We start from the raw sequence: 4,532 nt of genomic DNA on the forward strand, positions 1-4,532 counted from the left end.
CACACACACACACACACACACACACACACACACACACACACACACACACACACACACACACACACATACACACACACCAAATTACCATGACATAATGTGTACATTATTCTGGCTAGAGAACTCATCACTTTGAGACGCTCTCAAACAAAACCTGAATGTGAATGTTTGTGTAGTAATCTCTGTCATCACTGTCATAAATAAAGTAATTAATTGGTACATATCTTAGTATCAAGTCTTAGTCATACATTTTTCTTCGCCAAGCATGAGCTCATCACAAAGAGGTCTAATGAGCAACCTTTACTGGTGTGCAGCAGATCTAGACGGTTTTGGATGAGCACCTACAATAATCTTGCATTTATGAGGCTGTAACAATGGTCAACATGTACATCTGGTCCTTTACCCAGGGATACATCTTGGACAGGGAGGGATACTTGACAACATAAGCATTTTTAAAAGGACACTAACATCATGAAACAATTGCCATGACTCACATACAGTCGACAGACATGTTGGTTGGTACAAAACATGGAAACTACTGGGGGATGTTGTCACAGGAAACAGTTGTGGAACAGACACTTCCTATCAGAAACCCTAACCCATAATTACACAAACACATACACACAGAGATGCATAATGCAGACACGGGCAAATAACCTACATCCCAACTCTTATAAGGAAATGAAGATAAAATACACCTACATGCACCTACGTAAGCATGTCCACAGACAAGAACTGTTTTTATAACAACTTCCCTGGAAACCAGTACATAAATAAAAGAAAGTGGAAGAGGTCATTTGATATAAGGCTACAGATCCATCAATATCCATCTGATCAAACACACTAATCAATATTATGACTTGTTGCCTGGATACAGTTATGCACGCTGTGCAAGAATATACAGACTGGGAATCATCCCAGACACACTGCCGCTCACACCCACACATCAGCTAACATTTTAACATCACTATTTGACTTGGTTTAAATCAAGTGTTTGCTTTTCAGGTTTTTATTATACATACAAACATACACACACACTATGTAGCCATTATGTTTTAAGAATATATTGTCACAAAAGCAGAAGGTAGATGGTAAAAAGAAATCACAGCTGACATAAATAGAGGTTGAATGTTATGGGAGAATAATAACACGTCAAAACAAAAACTTGACATTGTTCTAAAGGAGTAATGAACATACATTCGACCAGAAAATAAAACTAACAAACAAACACTGAAAAGTACGTGTGCAAACAACTATGCAAACATAAACCCACTGATAACATACGCACAGGCTAGTTAGCCTTATAGTGGCAATACTGCATCAGCTACACATGGACATGGACATGGACATGTCATAAAAGCTAGAAGAAATTGACATTAATACACATTTTAAGACCCCTGTTACACATTATGATGGAAATGTCTTGTTTACAACAAGGCTTTTAAGATGAACACACATCAGTTACAGTATATTTAAGTTTAATATTATTTTCTGTACTGATATCCTTTTAAAGAAGCAGGGAAGCAGCAGCTCATGGGATTCAACACACTGCCATTACATGTAATCTGATAAGGAATATGCACGCCCATCATCTCATTATTATCACAGTTTCATCTCACTAAAATGACCAAAGGATTTGCCCGGAATGCAACAGGACTAAACATTCCTGTTCTCTTTCAGTCGTCACAAAAACTGCAAATCTGATGATGTCATAGGTTTTCCTCGTCTTCAGCAGCCCTGACACAAAACCAATAAACCTTGGGGATTTTTACACAAAAAAATGCCTGACACTGCAGAGTAGCAGATATGATGTTCTGTCTGTGTTCCCCTTTAAACAGCTTCAATAAATAAATATGTGGCAACACAGCTCCTTATGACGCTCGTTCTGCATTTGACTGCACAACAGTATCCAAACACCTGACATCACTGCACTTTTCACATTAGTGATCTTGTTCCTCTTTAAGCTTGAGGCAATTACAAAATAAATCCCTTTCTGAGCTTTTACTTAAAGCGTAACTCTTGCCAAAATGCAACCTGGGGTCTTTTTGTGATTGTACCCGAGTCAAACATTTGTTTAAAAGCATAATTAGGAAGTAAGCGCCACTTTTAAGATTCACCAAATTCTTGTTTTTCTTTCAAATGGCCTTTTTAAATGGGAGTGGTAGCACTTCAACAATTACATCAAAATCTCTATTTTTAAAACCCGAAGAGGGTTTGACACAACATGAAACTTTGCTCGAAGTATCACCAGGGGCTCCACACATGAACTCAAGCATTAAGAACATTGTTTGTCTGCCCAGACATTACTAAAAAGAAAGGTTTTCACACTTAGCTATTGTTGTTTCCGCTCGCAGCAATCTTCGCCAGACAAAGAGTTCATCTCCGAATGCAAATGAATGGACTCCATAGGAGGAAATGTTATTCTGATAAGAGGCTCTTTTTTCAACTACAAGGTCAAGATTGACAAAACAACAAATTATCTGTGCATTTATATGAAACTAAGCTTTAGGAGCTTTCCATCTTTACTCTCCTCCCTGTTACGTTGTATTCAGAGATTGACTCTTTTTGACTGCGTAGATGGACGCTGACCAGAAAAGCCCACAGCTAACTGAGCTGCAAAAACCTTTCTTTATAGTAAACTCTGTGTACAAAAACATTTCTTAATCTTCGAGTTCATGTGTAGAGCCCTTGGTGAAAGCTCAAGCAAAGTTTCATGTTGTGTCGAGCCTTCTTAGTGTTTTAAAAATAGAGATTTTGATGCCATCACAGTAGTTTCCCTAGCACTCCCATGCAAAATGCCGTTTGACCAAAAAGACTTACACTTAGTGGCGCTTGAGTCCTAATCATGCATTTAAATGAAAGTTTGACTCGGGTACATTCACAAAAAGACCCTAGGTTTCATTTTGGCGAGAGTTACGCTTTAAGCAGATTTGTACAAATTGGGTTTGATTATTTTTGAAATCTCAGTTAAGTACAGTCTCTTTTGGACATGATTCCTTCTACTAAAATTGTTGTTAGAATACCAGGAGAAACATTTATTTCAAGGTAGAATATTTGAAATCAGCCCACTCACTCTCTCTCTCTGTTTGTCTCTTTAACTTATGGGCACACACACATGCATTTTTATTGATTTGGCTCTCTTAAATTTTAAAACATACAATTAATTTAAAAAAGGAACTATTATATTTACTATAATAACACTTTTTTGCCTCTCCCTAGTTTTCATTGCTGTTCTATCTACTCTTTGGCTTTCTGCCACCCCCTTTTCCCTTTCCCTTGAATTGCATACTTTGCTTAGAAACCGAGCTTGATACTAAATTATCTTTTTTTGTAAATATCTGATTCCTTTTTACAAACGTTTTTTCCTGTTTACTAAATGAACTACGCACTTTTAAGGCTTTGCTGTTCCTTCTTGTGACACATAAGGCAACACAAAGTGATGGCCCATTTATGTTTTATTGCAACAAAGCTTTGGTTTGTTTTGTTTTAGGTTCATGAGAATCTCCAGGCACTGTTGCTTAACACACACACACACGCACACGCACAAACACACACACACACACACAGTCTTCCTTGAACTAGGGTTGTGTGAGTTCCTACCAGTCTTTATTCACAGCTCTGGCCGCTTTCTCCATATGTGTGTCTTAACAAATTGACCTGTTTCATTTATATAGTAGTATGCAGCACACACATGAAAAACAAATACACATACATAGCCTGATGGTGCTTCTTACGTCTATATACAGAAACTAAATTAGCCACATTAATCTAAGCCACTCAGCGAAGGCCACAAAACTAACTGGAAATGGTGCAACAGCTCCCCTCGCTGGTGAATCACACATACAGAGGAACTGTAAATTGAAGTATGGTGTTTTACATAAATGCATTTGTAATTGTACTTTTTAAACAACCTGATGGTTAAATTACATCTACTTAAATGTCTTTTATTAAAAACAGCTCAAATGAATCTCAAAGTAATTTGATAAAGCCCTTTACAATATAAGTCAAGAGTTGTGTGTGCAGCAAGGATTGGAAGAGTACTAGAATATTGTACTCAAGTAAAAGAACTTAATACCTAGCTATACCTGTTCCCTAAAAATATGAGACAAAACTCTGACAGTTAAACAAAAGGATCAAATCTATGCTCTCTATAAAGTTGCTAGACTTTTTTACCTTGCAAAAAGTTGGGTTTGCTGTTTCACTTCTCCTGTTGTCCCGATCAGATAGTTAGTTTGTATTATTGTGTGCCTTTCTTTAGCTTTAAACAAAAGAAATAGCTTGTGCAAGCTGCTAGTGTAGGGCTAACGTTACCTGTACTGCATTCTGTAGCAACTGCCTTGGTATGTGCAGACAGCAGGAGGGCCTATTTTATTTTGAAATTCTAATTGAGATGTGATTACAACTTTCATACTGGGATACTTGAGGACTGTTTTATTAAAGAAAATAGACACACCAGCAGCGGGTGAAACACCATTAAATAACTTGCCTGCAGAATTTGAGGTAGACAAGTTAATGTTAATGACTCTCACCCCTGG

This window comes from Etheostoma cragini, chromosome 3 (genome assembly GCF_013103735.1).
Source record: "Etheostoma cragini isolate CJK2018 chromosome 3, CSU_Ecrag_1.0, whole genome shotgun sequence".
In the NCBI taxonomy this organism is placed as follows: Eukaryota; Metazoa; Chordata; class Actinopteri; order Perciformes; family Percidae; genus Etheostoma; species Etheostoma cragini.